General features: G+C 38.2%; 1 non-coding gene across 1 annotated transcript; it reads left to right on the forward strand.

Annotated features, from left to right (window-relative positions):
* The first annotated feature begins 3,105 nt into the window (after positions 1-3,105).
* On the forward strand, positions 3,106-3,209 carry LOC112738501 (small nucleolar RNA R71). Its single transcript, XR_003169459.1, has one exon. It is a non-coding gene; the product is annotated as a small nucleolar RNA R71 (small nucleolar RNA).
* The last annotated feature ends 15,669 nt before the right edge of the window (positions 3,210-18,878 follow it).

The following is an 18,878-nucleotide window of genomic DNA, read 5'->3' on the forward strand; positions in this document are numbered from 1 at the left end:
GGGCTTTTCGGCTATTTTGTAGAGTTCAAGGGAGATGACTTCATGAACTTCTACTTCCTCTCCAATCATGATGCTATGGATCTTGATGGCCCGATCCACAGTAACTTCAGATCGGTTGCTAGTGGGGATGATGGAGCGTTGGATGAACTCCAACCATCCTCTAGCCACAGGCTTGAGGTCCAGTCTTCTTAGTTGAACCGGCTTGCCTTTGGAGTCAATCTTCCATTGAGCTCCTTCCACACATATGTCCATGAGGACTTGGTCCAACCTTTGATTAAAGTTGACCCTTCTAGTGTAGGGGCGTGCATCTCCTTGCATCATAATCAAGTTAAAAGCCAACCTCACATTTTCCGGACTAAAATCTAAGTATTTCCCCCGAACCATTGTAATATAATTCTTTGGGTTTGGATTCTTACTTTGATCATGGTTCCTAGTGATCCATGCATTGGCATAGAACTCTTGAACCATTAGGATGCCGACTTGTTGGATGGGGTTTGTTAGAACTTCCCAACCTCTTCTTTGGATTTCATGTCGGATCTCCGGATACTCATTCTTCTTGAGCTTGAAAGAGACCTCGGGGATCACCTTCTTCTTGGCCACAACATCATAGAAGTGGTCTTGATGAGCTTTGGAGATGAATCTTTCCATCTCCCATGACTCGGAGGTGGAAGATTTTGTCTTTCCTTTCCCTTTTCTAGAGGATTCTCCGGTCTTGGGTGCCATCAATGGTAATGGAAAAACAAAAAGCTTATGCTTTTACCACACCAAACTTAGAATATTGCTTGCCCTCGAGCAAGAGAAGAAAGAAGAGATAAAGAAGAAGAAGAAATGGAGGAGAGGGAGAGAGAGATGTGTTTTGGCCAAGAAGGGGAAGAGAGGGTTGTGTTGTGTGAAAGAGGGGTGAGAAGAAGTGCGTGGAGGTAGGTGGGGATCCTGTGGCGTCCACAGATCCTGAGGTGTTCAAGGATTTACAACCTTGCACCAAATTAGGCATGCAAAATGCCCTTGCACACAACTCTGGGCGTTCAGCGCCAGATTGGTGCTTGTTCTGGGTGTTGAACGCCCATTTGTTGTTCAACGCCAGAACCATGCTTGTTCTAGGCGTTCAGTGCCAGCTCTTCTCCAGGGTGCAATTCTGGCGTTCAAACGCCCAGATGCTGCCCATTTTGGGCATTCAGCGCCAGAACCATGCTCTGTTCTGGTGTTGAAAGCCAGCCAGATACTTCTTACTGGCGTTTAAACGCCAGTAAGGTCTTCCTCCAGGGTGTGATTTTTCTTCTTCTATTTTTTATTTCGTTCTCAATTTTTTTATTTATTTTGTGGATCCACATGATCATGTACCTATAAAGACATATAACTAATAAAAATATAATTAAATAAAAATTGGGTTGCCTCCCAACAAACGCTTCTTTAATGTCAATAGCTTGACAGGGGGCTCTCATGGAGCCTCACAGATGTTCAGAGCATTGTTGAGACTTCCCAACACCAAACTTAGAGTTTGGATATGGGAGTTCAACACCAAACTTAGAGTTTGGTTGTGACCTCCCAACACCAAACTTAGAGTTTGACTGTGGGGACTCTGGTTGACTTTGTTTTGAGAGAAGCTTTTTATGCTTCCTCTCTATGTTTACAGAAGGATAACCTTGAGTTGTAAACACAAGGGAGTCCCCATTCAATTGAAGGACTAATTCACTTCTGTCAACATCAATCACAGCTCTTGCTGTGGCTAGGAAGGGTCTTCCAAGGATGATGAATTCATCCTCATCCTTCCCAGTATCTAGAACTATGAAATCAGCAGGGATGTAAAGGCCTTCAACCTTTTCTTGAATTGTCTGCCATCTCTAATGAGATTTTAGTAGCTTGCACCCCATAGATTCCCAGTTTCTCTATTACAGAGAGGGGCATGAGGTTTATCCCTGACCCAAGGTCACATAGAGCCTTCTCAAAGGTCATGGTGCCTATGGTACAGGTATTAAGAACTTTCCAGGATCCTGTCTCTTCTGAGGCAATGTCAGTGGATCCAGATCACTCAGTTCATTAGTGAACAAGGGAGGTTCATCTTCCCAAGTCTCAATACCAAATAGTTTGGCATTCAGCTTCATGATTGCACCAAGGTACTTGGTAACTTGCTCTTCAGTAACATCCTCATTCTCTTCAGAAGAGGAATACTCATCAGAGCTCATGAATGGCATAAAGAGGTTTAATAGAATCTCTATGGTCTCTAGATGAGCCTCATATTCCTTTGGTTCCTCAGAGGGAAGCTCCTTATTGATCACTGGACGTCCCAGGAGGTCTTCTTCCTTGGGATTCACGTCCTCCTCTCCCTCTTTGGGTTCGGCCATTTTGGTTATATCAATGGCCTTGCACTCTCCTTTTGGATTTTCTTCTGTATTGCTTGGGAGAGTGCTAGGAGGGATTTCAGTGATCCTTTTACTCAGCTGGCCCACTTGTGCTTCCGAATTTCTAATAGAGGACCTTGTTTCATTCATGAAACTCACAGTGGCCTTTGATAGATCAGAGACTAAATTTGCTAAATTAGAAGTATTTTGTTCAGAGTTCTCTGTCTGTTGCTGAGTGGATGATGGAAAAGGTTTACTATTGTTAAACCTATTTCTTCTACCATTATTAAAGCCTTGTTGAGGCTTTTGATCCTTCCATGAGATATTTGGATGATTTCCCTATGATGAGTTATAGGTGTTTCCATAAGGTTCACCTAAGTAATTTACCTCTACTATTGCAGGGTTCTCTGGATCATAAGCTTCTTCTTCAGAAGATGCCTCTTGAGCACTGTTGGATGCAGCTTGCATTCCATTCAGACTTTGAGAAATCATATTGACTTGCTGAGTCAATATTTTATTCTGAGCCAATATGGCATTCAGAGTATCAATTTCAATAACTCCCTTCTTCATAGACGTCCCATTACTCACAGGATTCCTCTCAGAAGTGTACATGAATTGGTTATTAGCAACCATGTCAATGAGTTCTTGAGCTTCTGCAGGCGTTTTCTTTAGGTGAATGGATCCACCTGCATAAGTATCCAATGATATTTTAGCCAATTCAGACAGACCATCATAAAGTATATCCAGGATGGTCCATTCTGAAAGTATGTCAGAAGGACACTTTTTGGTCAGTTCTTTGTATCTCTCCCAAGCTTCATAGAGGGATTCACCTTCTTTCTGTCTGAAGGTCTGAACATCCACTCTAAGCTTACTCAGCTTTTGAGGAGGAAATAACTTGGCTAAGAAAGGCTTAACCAGCTTATCCCAAGAGTTCAGGCTATCCTTAGGTTGAGAGTCCAACCATATTATAGCTCTGTCTCTCACAGCAAAAGGGAAAAGCATGAGCCTGTAGACTTCAGGATCTACTCCATTAGTCTTAACAGTATCACATATCTGCAAGAATTCAGTTAAGAACTGAAAAGGATCTTCAGATGGAAGTTGATAAACCCCGATTTTGTGATTTATCTTGTGCTTATTTTGGGGGATTTTATCACCTTTTCTCACATTTATTCAATAAAATAGCATGGTTTTGTAATTCTCCCTTGAATTGTGCTTAAATGTGAAAACATGCTTTTCAGGCCCTAAAATTGATGATTTTAATCCACTTTAATTCCATTCGATGTCTTAATGTGTTTGTTGAGTAATTTCAGGTTTATAAGGCAAGTATTGGATGGAAGAAGTGAGGAGAAAAGCATTCAAAGTGGGAGAACTCATGAAGAAATGAAGGAACCGTAAAGCTGTCAAGCCTTACCTCTTCGCACTCAAACGACCATAACTTGAGCCATAGAGGTCCAAATGAGGCGGTTTTAGTTGCGTTGGAAAGCTAACATCCGGGGCTTTGAAATGATATAAAATTTGCCATATGTTGCTTCGAGTATAGGGGCGCGCACGCGCCGATGCTGCTCGGCCCACTAAAGATGAAATCGCCCCCAGCGATTTCTGAAGCACTTTGAGCCCAACCCAACTCATTTCTGATGCTATTCAAGCCAAGGATTGAAGGGGAGTCAACACACTTATTCATAGTCTAGTTTCGTTATGCTTTAGTTTAGTTTCTAGAGAGAGAAGCTCTCATTTCTCTCTAGAATTAGGATTAGGATTAGGTTTAGTTCTTAGATCTAAGTTTTAATTCATGTTTCCTTCTACTCCTTCTTCTTAAGTCCTTGTTGTAACATTTATCATACTTCCATTGTTGTTATTACTTTCTTCTACTTTGTTTGTAGATCTACTTTTGTTCATCCTATTTTCTTTTAGTGTAATTTGAAGTAATTCATTTAGATCTTATTTCCTTTGATTGTTATTTTTGATTTCTTACATTCAATTATTGTTAGATTTTACTCTTGTCATCAATTTACTATGCTTTACTTTTATGCCTACCAAGTGTTTGATAAAATGCTTGGTAGGATGTTAGAGTAGATTTTGAGCATTCTTGGCTTGGAAAGAGTAATTAGGCAATCTTGAGTCATGAAAACCTAACTCATGTTGGTGATCTAGAGTTGTTAGCTAGTATTGTTTCCATTGACGCTAATCTTTTGCTAATTTAATTAGTGAGTTGATTAGGACTTATGGAAGATTATTTCCATTGACGCTAATCTTTTGCTAGTTTAATTAGTAAGTTGGTTAGGACTTTTGGATTGAGATTAGCTAGTCTCGTTAGACTTTCTCCCTTTTTGTTGGAGTTGACGTAATGAGATAAATTCTTGTTTATTATTATGACATGATTGGTTAATCTTGTTTGACATTCTCCTAATTTGTTGGAGTTGACTAAATAAGACGAGTTAATCATGCATGACTAGGATAGAAAGCCTATGATCTCAACCCTTGCCATGAATGTCTCTCTTTATTAATTGCTTTCTTTAGTTAATTGCTTGATTTACTCTTCTTGTCATTTATATTTTCTTGTCAAATATCAAATCAACCCCCCTTGCATTTTCATAGCCAATAATTAAGCACTTCATTGCAACTCCTTGTGAGACGACCCGGAGTCTTAATACTCCGGTTAATTTTCATTGGGGTTTGTTACATGTGACAACCAATATTTTTGCATGTGAGGACTCTTTGTTGGTGTAGAACTATACTTGCAACGAGGATTCATTCATTTGAGGAAAATTCTATATCAACAAAAGTTCAAACATCAGAAGTCCATGAAACTTGCAGTTCTGCTGCATCAGAAAAACTAATTGAGGTTTAAGCTCAAAATTGTTTGCTCCAATGGCAAGAATGGAGATGCTTCTTCCATGTAAATTGGAATTAGGTTAAGTAAAGTCACCAAGCATCCTCCTTGCATTATTATTATTTTCGGCTGCCATCTCCTCTTCCTGTTCAAAAATTTCTGAAAGGTGCTTGCTGGATTGTTGTAATTTAGCTTCTTTTAGTTTCCTCTTCAGAGTCCTTTCAGGTTCTGAATCTGCTTCAACAAGAATATTCTTGTCCTTGCTCCTGCTCATATGAAAAAGAGGGACAGAATAATAATAATAATAATAAATAGGGGTCCTTTTTACCACAGTATAGAGGTCCCTGTGTGAGTAGAAGAAAAAAAGAAGAAAAAAATCGAACACAGATGGAAGAGGGGGTTCGAATTTGGGTGAGATGAAGTGTTAGTAGATGAATAAATAAATAGAAGGAGATAAGAGAGAGAGAATTTTCGAAAATAATTTTTGAAAAAGAGTTAGTGATTTTCGAAAATAGTTTTTGAAAAAGGTTAGTAATTTTCGAGAATTAAAATAAAAAATTAAAATAATTAGTTAATTAAAAAGAAATTTTGAAAAAGAGGGAAGATATTTTCGAAAATTAGAGAGAGAGGGAGTTAGTTAGGTAGTTTTGAAAAAGCTAAGAAACAAACAAAAGTTAGTTAGTTAGTTGAAACAAATTTGAAAATCAATTTTGAAAAGATAAGAAGATAAGAAGTTAGAAAGGATATTTTAAAATCAAATTTTGAAAAAGATAAGATAAAGAGATATTTTTGAAAAGATATGATTGAAATTAGTTTTGAAAAAGATTTGATTTTTAAAATCATAATTAATGACTTGATTCACAAGAACTCAAAGTTTGAATCTTTCTTAACAAGCATGTAACAAACTTTAAATTTTTGAATCAAAACATTAATTGATGATGTTATTTTCGAAAATTAGGAGATAAAGATAAGAAAAAGATTTTTGAAAAATATTTTTTGGAATTTTTGAAATTAAATGAGAAAAATGAAAAAGATTTGATTTTTGAAAAGGATTTTAAAAAAGATAAGATTTTTAAATTGAAAATTTGATTTGACTCATAAGAAACAATTGGATTTTAAAAATTTTTGAAAAAGTCAAATCTAATTTTTGAATTTTTGAGAGAGAAAAAGGGGAAGATATTTTTTTTATTTTTGAAATTTTAATGATGAGAGAGAAAAACATGCAAAATAATGCAATGCATGAAAGTTATGGATCAAAGCAAGGAATGCATGCAAGAATGCTATGAATGTCAAGATAAACACCAAGAACACTTTGAAGATCATGATGAACATCACGAACATATTTTTGAAAATTTTATATGCAAAGAAAACATGCAAGACACCAAACTTAGAAATCTTTCATGTTTAGACACTATGAATGCAAAAATGCACATGAAAAACAAGAAAAGATGCAAAACAAGAAAACATCAAGATCAAATAAGAAGACTTACCAAGAACAACTTGAAGATCATGAAGAACACTATGAATGCATGAATTTTTTTCGAAAAATACAAGATGAACATGCAATTGACACTAAACATTAAATCTGACTCAAGACTCAAAGAAGAAATACAAAATATTTTTTTGATTTTTATGATTTTATGATTTTTTTGTATTTTCTTTTAATTTTTTTGAAAATCATTTTGAAAAAGAAAAATAAGGATTCCAAAATTTTTAATATGAATTCCAGGAATCTTATGCTCTTTAGTCTAAAGCTCCAATCAAAGGGTCAGGCATGGCTTAATAGCCAGCCAAGCTTTAGTATGTAACTCAGACATGACACGCCTGACATTTCCTATCCAGAAGAATTAGACATGGCTTTACAGCTAGCCAGGCTTCAACATGCTTCATGAAACACTAGAATTCATTCTTAAAAATTCTGAAGAAAAATATATTTTTGAAAACATTTTTATTTAAAATTTTTTTTTTTTCGAAAACAAAGGAAAAATTTTTGAAAGATTTTTGAAAAATTTTTTTTTTTTGACAATAACACAAAAGAAAATTACCTAATCTGAGCAACAAGATGAACCGTCAGTTGTTCAAACTCGAACAATCCCCGGCAACGGCGCCAAAAACTTGGTGCACGAAATTGTGATCTCAGGCAACGGCGCCAGAAACTCTATACGCACGTCTTAATAAATCGTTTTTCATTCACAACTTCGATACAACTAACCAGCAAGTGCACTAGGTCGTCCAAGTAATAAACCTTACGTGAGTAAGGGTCGATCCCACGGAGATTGTTGGTGTGAAGCAAGCTATGGTCACCTTGTAAATCTCTGTCAGGTGGATATAAAATAGTTATGGAGTTTTCGAACATAAAAAATAAATAGATAGAAAATAAGGATAGAAACACTTATGTAATTCATTGGTGAGAATTTCAGATAAGCGTATAGAGATGCTTTCGTTCCTCTGAATCTCTGCTTTCCCGCTGTCTTCATCCAATCAGTCTTACTCCTTTCCATGGCAGGCTTTATGTAAGGACATCACTGTTGTCAATGGCTACTTTTAATCCTCTCTGGAAAATGGTCCGATGCGCTGTCACTGCATGGCTAATCGTCTGGAGGCATCACCCATGTCAATGGCTGCATCCCATCCTCTTGTGAAAATGGTCCAAATGCTCTGTCACAGCACGGCTAATCATCTGAGGTTCTCGATCATACTGGAATAGGATTCACCCTCCTTTTGCGTCTGTCACTACGCCCAGCACTCGCGAGTTTGAAGTTCGTCACAGTCATTCAATCCCAGAGTCCTACTCGGAATACCACAGACAAGGTTTAGACTTTCCGGACTCTCATGAATACCGCCATCAATCTAGCTTATACCACGAAGACTCTGATTAAGAGATCCAAGAGATACTCATTCAATCTAAGGTAGAATGGAAGTGGTTGTCAGGCACGCGTTCATAGGGAATGATGATGATTGTCACGTTCATCACATTCAGGTTGAAGTGCGAATGAATATCTTAGAAGTGGAATAAGTTGAATTGAATAGAAAAACAGTAGTACTTTGCATTAATCTTTGAGGAACAGCAGAGCTCCACACCTTAATCTATGGAGTGTAAAAACTCTACCATTGAAAATACATAAGTGAAAAGTTCAGGCATGGCCGAATGGCCAGCCCCCATGATCTAAGAACCAGACGTCCCAAGATGTCTAATACAATAGTAAACAGTCCTATTTATACTAAACTAGTTACTAGGGTTTACAGAAGTAAGTAATTGATGCATAAATCCACTTCCGGGGCCCACTTGGTGTGTGCTTAGGCTGAGCTTGAATGTTACACGTGCAGAGGCTCTTTCTGGAGTTGAACGCCAGGTTGTAACGTATTTCTGGCGTTCAACTCTGGTTTGTGACTTGTTTCTGGCGTTTAACTCCAGACAGCAGCGTAGAACTGGCGTTCAACGCCCTTTTACGTCATCTAAACGTGGCCAAAGTATGGACTATTATACATTGCTGGAAAGCCCTGAATGTGGACTTTCCAACGCAAATTGAAGCACGCCATTTTGAGTTATGTAGCTCCAGAAAATCCACTTTGAGTGTAGGGAGGTCAGAATCCAACAGCATCAACAGTCCTTCTTCTACCTCTGAATCTGATTTTTGCTCAAGTCCCTCAATTTCAGCCAGAAAATAGCTGAAATCACAGAAAAACACACAAACTCATAGTAAAGTCCAGAAATGTAAATTTAACATAAAAACTAATGAAAACATCCCTAAAAGTAACCAGATTATTCTAAAAATATACTAAAAACAATGCCAAAAAGCGTATAAAGTATCCGCTCATCAAGGAGCTCAAAAGCACCATTGGTTCTTCAAGAAGAGGAAGACGCCACCCTCACTAAGGTGGACTCATTCCTTAATCTCCTTGTTTATTTATTTTCCTGTTTTTCGATTTTTATGCTTTATGTCTGTTTATGTTTTTGTCTTCATGATCACTAGTATTTAAGTGTCTATGCCTTAAAGTTATGAAGGTCCTATGAATCCATCACCTCTCTTGAATGAAAAATGTTTTAATTACAAAAGAACTAGAAGTACATGGTTTTGAATTCATCCTTGAAACTAGTTTAATTATTTTGATGTGGTGACAATACTTTTTGCTTTCTGAATGAATGCTTGAACAGTGCATATGTCTTTTGAAGTTGTTGTTTAAGAATGTTAAATATGTTGGCTCTTGAAAGAATGATGATAAGGAGAAATATTATTTGATAATCTGAAAAATCATAAAATTGATTCTTGAAGCAAGAAAAAGCAGTGAATACAGAAAGCTTGCGAAGAAAAAAAAAGAAAAATGGCAAAAAAAATAGAAAAAAAAAAAGAAAAAAGCAAGCAGAAAAAGCCAAAAGCTCTTAAAACCAAGAGGCAAGAGCAAAAAGCCAATAACCCTTAAAACCAAAAGGCAAGGGAAATAAAAAGGATCCAAGGCTTTGAGCATCAGTGGATAGGAGGGCCTAAAGGAATAAAATCCTGGCCTAAGCAGCTAAACCAAGCTGTCCCTAACCATGTGCTTGTGGCGTGAAAGTGTCAAGTGAAAACTTGAGACTGAGCGGTTAAAGTCAAGGTCCAAAGCAAAAGAAGAGTGTGCTTAAGAACCCTGGACACCTCTAATTGGGGACTTTAGCAAAGCTGAGTCACAATCTGAAAAGGTTCACCCAGTTATGTGTCTGTGGCATTTATGTATCCGGTGGTAATATTGGAAAACAAAGTGGTTAGGGTCACGGCCAAGACTCATAAAGTAGCTGTGTTCAAGAATCAACATACTAAACTAGGAGAATCAATAACACTATCTGAATTCTAAGTTCCTATCGATGCCAATCGTTCTGAACTTCAATGGATAAAGCGAGATGCCAAAACTATTCAAGTGGCAAAAAGCTACAAGTCCCGCTCATCTGATTGGAGCTAAGTTTCATTGACATTTTGGAATTTATAGTATATTCTCTTCTTTTTATCCTATTTGATTTTCAGTTGCTTGGGGACAAGCAACAATTTAAGTTTGGTGTTGTGATGAGCGGATAATTTATACGCTTTTTGGCATTGTTTTTAGTATGTTTTTAGTATGATTTAATTAGTTTTCATTATATTTTTGTTGGTTTTTAATTAAAATTCACATTTCTGGATTTTACTATGAGTTTGTGTGTTTTTCTGTGATTTCATGTATTTTCTGGCTGAAATTGAGGGACCTGAGCAAAAATCAGATTCAGAGGTTGAAGAAGGACTGCAGATGCTGATGGATTCTGACCTCCCTGCACTCAAAGTGGATTTTCTGGAGCTACATAACTCCAAATGGCACGCTTTCAATTGCGTTGGAAAGTAGACATCTAGGGATTTCCAGCAATATATAATAGTCTATACTTTTCCCGAGTTTAAATGACGCAAACCGGCGTTGAACGCCAGTTCCATGTTGCAGTCTGGCGTTCAGCGCTAGAAACAAGTTGCAAAGTGGAGTTCAATGCCAGAAACACGTTACAAACTGGCGTTCAACTCCAAGAATGACCTCTCCACGTGTAAACTTTTAGCTCAGCCCAAGCACACACTAAGCGGGCCCCAGAAGTGGATTTCTGCATCATTTACTCATTTCTATAAACCCTAGTAACTAGTTTAGTATAAATAGGACTTTTTACTATCTTTGTAGAGGATCTTTGATTAGTTTTATGCTATCTTAGACCTTTAGGGTGGCTGGCCGTTCGGCCATGCCTGGACCTTATCACTTATGTATTTTCAACAGTAGAGTTTCTACACACCATAGCTTAAGGTGTGGAGCTCTGCTGTTCCTCAAGGATTAATGCAAAGTACTACAGTTTTTCTATTCAATTCAACTTATTCCGCTTCTAAGATATCCATTCGTACTTCAATATGATGGATGTGATGATCGTGACATTCATTATCATTCTCAACTTATGAACGCGTGCCTGACAACCACTTCCGTTCTACCTTAGACTGAATGGATATCTCTTGGATATCTAATACAGGGGACCGAGTCCGAGTTACTAGTGTCTTCGTGGTATAAGTTAGAACCCATGGATGGCCATTCCTGAGATCCAGAAAGTCTAAACCTTGCCTGTGGTATTTCGAATAGGATCCGGGAAGGGATGGCTGTGACGAACTTCAAACTCGTGAGTACTGCGCGTAGTGACAGACGCAAAAGGAGGGTGAATCCTATTCCAGTATGATCAAGAACCTCCAGATGATTAGCCATGCAGTGACAGCGCATTGGACCATTTTCACAGGAGGATGGGATGTAGCCATTGACAACAGTGATGCCCTACATAAAGCTTGCCATGGAAAGGAGTAGGAAGGATTGGATGAAGACAGCAGGAAAGCAGAGATCAGAGGAACGAAAGCATCTCTACACGCTTATCTGAAATTCTCACCAATGAATTACATAAGTACCACTATCCTATTTTATATTTTATTTATTTTCATCCACTATAATTTCTTAATACAATTTAATCCGCCTGACTGAGATTTACAAGGTGACCATAGCTTGCTTGAAGCCGACAATCTCCGTGGGATCGACCCTTACTCACGTAAGGTTTATTACTTGGACGACCCAGTGCACTTGCTGGTTAGTTGTACGAAGTTGTGAAACAGATATAAGATCATGAACGTGCGTATTGAGTTTTTAGCGCCGTTACCAAGGAATGGAATGATCACGATTTCGCACACCAGACGACAGGACAATATTCATTCCACATAATTTTAGTTTTAGATCTGATTTTACTCCTCCTCTAGGTTTTCTCTTTACACATTCATAGTTCTTAGGATTTTGATTTTATTTGCTACTTAGACTGGGATATTGAGAAGAGTTATTACCTCCGCCAAGACTTCATTACTCTAGTTTGTTTTCCTTATTTGTCTCTTACTCTTCCATGTCCTTAATTTATTCAGATTACTATTGGATTATTTTTAGAATTTATTAATACAAAATCTATTTTTATTTTTAATTGATCTTTTTGATTATTATCTTTCATGTCTTTCTCTATTTCTTTTTATTATTTTGTGAAGTTTACATTCATAATGAGCGAGTAGTTCCATAACTTGATTGGGAGTTGATTGAAAGGAGGACCTTGAGTTGGAATGCTCAAGAGAAAAATTGTAATTGGGTTTATTGTTGGATTGTCCTCTAGTCACTGACACTAATCCTTTCCAAGGGAGAGGATTGGAACTTGTGAATAGAAATAGCTTTCCAACTTGCTTGACTTTTCTCTACCTAGTAAGGGATAACTAAGCAGAACAACCTTCAATCATCAATTAATCTTGAGAGTACTCCAACAAGAATAGGGCTTCCAACTAATCTACTCCCGGTCAAGGTTTTTATTTAAAATTACATAAATTCTCTAATTTAATTTCCTGTTTATCAACTCAAACCATTTTTGAAAACATCTGATTAATAAAATAGCACGTTTTTCTGCAACTCGTTGGGAGACGACCTGGGATTCATACTCCCAGTATTTTAATTTTAATTTTGTGACAACCCATCTAAATTGATAAGTGGATTTTTGGTTGGTTAAGAACTGTACTTGCAACGTATCTCTTATAACAATTTCTTGACTCGCCAATTTCCGCCACGTCAACACCAAACTTAAAAATTGACACTAAACTCAAATAAGAAACATAAAAATTTGTTGCTTTTATGATTATGTTAATTTTTTTGGTTTTTTTTTGAAAATTATTTTGGGAAAAACAAAAAAGAAGAAAATTTTTTTTTGTATTTTTTTTGAAAATAAGAAATAAAAAGCTTAAAAATAAAATAAAATTACCTAATCTAAGTAACAAGATGAACCGTCAGCTGTCCAAACTCGAACAATCCCCGGCAACGGCGCCAAAAACTTGGTGCACGAAATTGTGATCATCAATGGCACTAACAAACGCACAATTGTAATCTCAACTCTTTGTCACAACTCCACACAACTAACCAGCAAGTGCACTGGGTCGTCCAAGTAATAAACCTTACGTGAGTAAGGGTCGATCCCACGGAGATTGTCGGCTTGAAGCAAGCTATGGTCATCTTGTAAATGTCAGTCAGACGGATTCAAGTGGTTATGGAGAATTGATAATTAAAATATGAATAAAACATAAAATAAGATAGAGATACTTATGTAATTCATTGGTAGAAATTTCAGATAAGCGTATGTTGGGCATCACCGTTGTCAATGGCTACTTCCCGTCCTCTCAGTGAAAATGTTCCAAATGCGCTATCACCACATGGCTAATCATCTGTTGGTTCTTGATCATGTTGGAATAGGATCCATTGATCCTTTTGCGTCTGTCACACGCCCAACACTCGCGAGTTTGAAGCTCGTCACAGTCATCCCTTCCCAGATCCTACTCAGAATACCACAGACAAGGTTTAGACTTTCTGGACCTCAGGAATGGCCGCCAATAATTCTAGCCTATACCACGAAGGTTCTAATCTTAGATTAGAAACCCAAGAGATACAAATTCAAGCTTGATTGTATGTAGAACAAAGTGGTTGTCAGACACGCGTTCATAGGTGAGAATGGTGGTGAGTGTCACATAATCATCACATTCATCATGTTCTTGAGTGCGAATGAATATCTTGGAGAAGAAATACACTTGAGTTGAATAGAAAAATAATAGTACTTTGCATTAATTCATGAGGAACAGCAGAGCTCCACACCTTAATCTATGGGGTGTAGAAACTCCACCGTTGAAAATACATAAGAACAAAAGGGTCTAGGCATGGCCGTGAGGCCAGTCCCCAAATGTGAAAAGGTCTATCAAAGTATGAAAATACAATGGCAAAAGGTCCTATTTATAGAAAACTAGTAGCCTAAGATTCTAGAAATAAGTAATTAATGCAGAAATCTTCTTCCGAGCCCACTTGGTGTGTGCCTGGGCTGAGCATTGAAGCTTTTATGTGTAGAGTCTTTTCTTGGAGTTAAACGCCAGCTTTTGTGACAGTTTGGGCGTTTAACTCTAGCTTTTATGCCAGTTCTGGCGTTTTGACGCCAGAATTTTCGTGCTGACTTGAAATGCTGGTTTGGGCCATCAAATTTCAGGCAAAGTATGGACTATTATATTTTGCGGGAAAGCCCAGGATGTCTACTTTCCAACGCAATTGAAAGCATGCCAATTGGGCTTTTGTAGCTCCAGAAAATCCACTTCGAGTGCAGGGAGGTCAGAATCCAACAGCATCTGCAGTCCTTTTCAGCCTCTGAATCAGATTTTTGCTCAGGTCCCTCAATTTCAGCCAGAAAATACATGAAATCACAGAAAAACACAAAAACTCATAGTAAAGTCCAGAAATGTGATTTTAATTTAAAAACATAATAAAAACATAATAAAAACTAACTAAAATATAATAAAAACATACTAAAAATAATGCCAAAAAGCGTATAAATTATCCGCAAATCAGTTACCAACAAGTAGCTCCTTGAGGCATGTAAATCTGCACTTGTTACGGCGCTCTCTTTGCTTTCCTTGCCAGTCAAGCCGGTCCAATTTCTTAAGTATCTGATGGAGCAGTTGGTTTGTTGAAAGTGCTTGTGATGTGGAAGGAGAAGGAATATCTTCGGCTGGTTCTGTGCTCCAGTTGATAGTGGCTGTTGGAGGTCTGATATACTTCCCGTTAGGGACGTACTGATCATCCCGTGGAATCATGGCCTTGGTGTCCTCATCTCTATAGGAGACTCCGGCTACTGAGACTAGATCTAAAACCAAGGCAGGAAAAGGTAGGTTGCCCATAATCTGTATGTGTCCCATAGCATTCCGGATGTGTCTTGGTAAATTGAGAGGCTGGTCTGTAAGGATACACCAGAGTAAAATAGCCATATCTGTAGTGAAGGAGGACTCGTGAGTTCTCGAAAGATGTAATGGGACATGATCTATGCCCATACTCGAGCCTCCAAGGTGAGTGCTGAAGCCAATATTCCTTTAGGTCGGGATCGATGGTATCCATAGATCCATCTGCTGCCAAGTTGTGCTATAACTCTGAGAACGGCTTCCTAGTCAAATTGGTATGTTTGGCGCTTGAAAGAGGCTTTTTGGAATGCGTCCAATCCTTCTGGAGCAGGCAAAAGATCTAAAGCTTGCTGAATAGCTTCTGTAGTTTTGGGGACTTGCTTCTGACGGACATAGACAGACTGCAGGGATGGTATGTGAAAGTTTCAGTAGAATTCAACTACCCATAAGAGATTGACCTGCCGTGGCTGTCTCTGTAGGAATTCCAATTGTCTTCACTCAATGCGGGGCTCAACAAATTCAATAATGTGGGTCGGGAGGATGAGTAGGTACTCATTATTATAGTTCCTCTCAGCTAGGATGGGGAACATCTGCTCACAATAGCGGTTAGTGAACCACGCAGTGTCCTTTGCTGGAAAGGCTGTCTCTTTTTTATCGACCTTGATGATCCTCTTGATTCTTTTTGTTGAGGGCTTTACTGCTGTTGAAGAAGGTTCCGCAGTTAGTGCACTTTTTGTTCCTTTCCTTGCCGGTGGTTTGGGAGTAGCTTTCTCTTTACCTTTCTTGGTGGCCATCCTGAAAATGAAAAAAAAGAAAGTAACTTTTAAAGCTAAGGATAAGAGCAAGGAAGAGGATAGTACAAGCGATAATCAATGCACGGTAAAGAAGGATGTCGTTAACACATGGTCGCAACTACATGTGAGAAGTTCATCAATGGATTTGTAGCAAGTGCATGTTATGGCAAGTAGATGCAAGATGTTTATTGGCATGCTGGCAAAAGCATGAGTAGCATAGATAGAGCATTAAATGCCCAATTTGATTATCACGTGTTTCAAACTAACAACCTGTTTGTATTGACAATTATATTCAATCAACAATATATAAAAAGGGGTTTTGTGAAAAACAGGTATTAGAGTAGAAGAGTAGAATAAGTTAGATATGCACAATGCCATACGGGCTTTTTCAGAAACACTTAGTATGTATGGTAAATGTGTTATTGAAAGTATTGAATTTGAACATGCAAACAACCCAAAGATAATTATTGATAATTGTCAAACAATTCCTTAATAATCCACAAGCAAAATATAGAATAAAACAAGCACCCAATGAAATTTCTAACACCAATTAAAATCATGTAAAAAGAAAAAGAAAGAAAAAGGAAACATAGATAATGAAAGTAAAAAAGAAAAAGAAGAAGAAAACATAAAATTAAAAATAATAATGAAAAAGTAAAGAGTGAAGAAGAAAAGAAAAGAACCTTGATAATGAGTGTGAAAGAGAAGGAGGGAGAAAGTAAAAAAAATGAGAAGGAATAAAGAAGAAAGAAGGAAGAACTGTCCGGCGCAGGCGACGTGGACGCGTGGAGCACGCGTTCCCATGGTTGGCGCTGTTTTCAGGTGACACAGATGCGTGGGTGACGCGCACGCGTGACCTTATTTGTGCCATTGGCGCGAGTACAGCCTCGCGTACGCATGACTCTCTGTTTTATATGCACATTGCCAAAATTCAAGGTGACGCGTGCGCGTGAGTGATGCGCACGCGTGAATGGTTTCTTTTTGAAACATGACGCGGACGCATGGGGGCACGCGTTTGCGTGATAGGGCTTGTGCTTCCAGCACCATTCCAGCCCCACCCCATCATAACTGTCTGCCATACACCTCTTTACGTCGATTTCACAGGGTCACGCGTGCGCGTGGGTGATGCGTACGCGTGGGAGGTTGGTTTTTCAAGTGACACGAACGCGTCAGGGACGCGTTTGCGTGGGCGTGTTTGTGCCTAAGGCACACCTCAAGCCACGCTCCCGCGTAACTCTCTGCTTCTTTTCTTCTTGTTTTGAATGCACCTATAACGCGGACGCGTCATGTGCCCTTTTTTTTATGCAGAATGCGAATGCAAATGCAGACTATATGTAGAGATTATGAGAAGAGTCACTAAGAAAAATAAAGTGGAATAAAATAAAATAAGACTAAGACTGAAACGGAATGATCATACCATGGTGGGTTGTCTCCCACCTAGCACTTTGCTTTTACGTCCTTAAGTTGGATGTTCTTCAAGCTCATTCTACTTCTGTTGGTGGGTCTTCCAAGAAGAAGACCTCTAGTTCTTTGTGATCCTTAATCTTCTCTCCATGATAAAGCTTTAGGCGATGTCCATTGACCTTGATGAATTTGGAGCTAGAACGATGACGCAGGTGAAAAACTCCGTATGGCTCTGCCTTTTCTATTCTGTAGGGACCTTCCCATCTTGATCTTAGTTTGCCTGGCATAAGCCTCAGTCTGGAGTTGTAAAGAAGAACTAACTCCCCTGGTCTAAACTCTCTCCTTTTTATGTGCTTGTCATGGACAGCCTTCATCTTCTCTTTGTATCGCCTAGAGTTGTCATATGCTTCTAGGCGAAGGTTCTCTAATTCAGCTAGTTGCAGCTTCCTTTCAGCACCAGCTTCCTCAAAATTCATGTTGCACTACATCACAGCCCAGAAAGCCTTGTGTTCCACCTCTACTAGAAGGTGGCAAGCTTTTCCATACACTAAGCGGAAGGGGCTCATCCCAATGTGTGTCTTGTATGCTATTCGATATGCCCAGAATGCATCTTGTAGCCTGGCACTCCAGTCCTTCCTATGAGGCCTTTACTATCTTCTCCAGAATACGCTTTATTTGTCTATTAGATATCTCTGCCTGCCCATTAGTCTGGGGATGGTAAGCTGTGATGTGTATTTTTGTGGAAAATGAATTCCAAACACACAAATCTAACCGACAAGTGCACCGGGTCGCATCAAGTAATAATAACTCACGGGAGTTAGGTCGATCCCACAGGGATTGAAGGATTTAGCAATTTTAGTTTAGTTGTTGATTTAGTCAAGCGAATCAAGATTTAGTTGAGTTATTTGTGATTAACAGAATTTAAATTGCATGGAAAATAAAGGGAATGGGTAATTTGCATGAGATTAAAGAGAATAGAAAATTAAAGTGTTGAATCTTAAAGAACAAGAAATTAAATGACAGAAACTTAGAACGCAAGAAATGTAAATTGCAGAATCTTAAAGTGCAAGAAATGTAAATTGCTTGAATGATAAAAGGAGTTGGGAATTGGAATTACAGAAATTAAACAAGGAAAAGTAAATTGCAACAAGCAGGGAAGTAAAAGATGAATTTAATTGCAGTAAATCTCAAACAGAAAATGTAAATTGCTTGAAGAAGCGTTCAACAGAGAAATGAAAAGGAAATTTCAGATCTCAGGACTCAAGAGACTAGATAACCAAGTCTAGATCTCAATGCCTTCCTAGATCCAATTCAGAAATTAATTGCAAGAGAATTTAAAGATCAAACAGTAGAAGAAAGGAATTCAAATATTGATTTCTCAAAAAGTGCAGTAAATAAAACAGAGAGATCACAGGGTGAGATTGAAACAGAATTCCTTCAATTCTCCAACACCCAAGATTCAAACAAAGAGTAAATGAAATTGAAAATAAGAAAACTAAGAGGAAGAGAATTCAATTCTCCTTCCCCAAGACTCAACATCTCAAATTAACTCCTAACCAAAAGCTCTCCCAATATCACTCAGCAAAACTAAAAAGGAAAAGCTCCCTAAAAACTTAAATTCTAAGCTATTTATACACTCTCTTCAAATGATCTTCAAGCCTTGAATTGGGCCTTTGCTCTTGATGGAATTGGTTTGACAAAAGCCTCTGTTGATTGCTCTTGGAGTTAGAGAGAAACCCACTTGTGAACCGGGCCATGAACCAGAAAAGCTTGA

The sequence above is a fragment of the Arachis hypogaea genome, chromosome 13 (assembly GCF_003086295.3).
Source record: "Arachis hypogaea cultivar Tifrunner chromosome 13, arahy.Tifrunner.gnm2.J5K5, whole genome shotgun sequence".
Lineage (NCBI taxonomy): Eukaryota > Viridiplantae > Streptophyta > Magnoliopsida > Fabales > Fabaceae > Arachis > Arachis hypogaea.